Source organism: Penaeus monodon, chromosome 30 (genome assembly GCF_015228065.2).
Source record: "Penaeus monodon isolate SGIC_2016 chromosome 30, NSTDA_Pmon_1, whole genome shotgun sequence".
NCBI lineage: Eukaryota > Metazoa > Arthropoda > Malacostraca > Decapoda > Penaeidae > Penaeus > Penaeus monodon.
The window spans coordinates 20,700,469-20,700,893 of record NC_051415.1 but is presented as its reverse complement, the minus strand read 5'-3'; positions in this window follow the sequence as shown (position 1 = coordinate 20,700,893).

The following is a 425-nucleotide window of genomic DNA, read 5'->3' as shown; positions in this document are numbered from 1 at the left end:
ATTCGTGAGCGCATCATGCCCATACGCACCGCACAGAAAATGACCGATTTCAAACCACACTGAACGCCCTATCCCTTCGCTCGGATCCCCCGCCCCTTTCCTCCTTCCTCTGCCGCACCTCTCCCGTTCCCTCTCCCAATTTTGACAGCGGAGTGAAGAACTCGCGAATATTTATCTTCTTAATTAGTAATCTGACAATGCCGATCAATAACGAGGAAACGGACCGCTGCCCAATCCTGCTAATGAAGTGGGAAATGATGGCCTGATTTACACGTTAATTATCCCATTATGAATATTTCAACTGAGACTCCCTTAATGGCTCTGTGTTGCAGGTATCCCGCGGACGTAGCACCTGCCGAAGCCAGTCGGCGCTGCTGGCGGCGGGGGCGAGGGGGAGTAAAAGAGGGGGGTGAGGGATAAGGGAA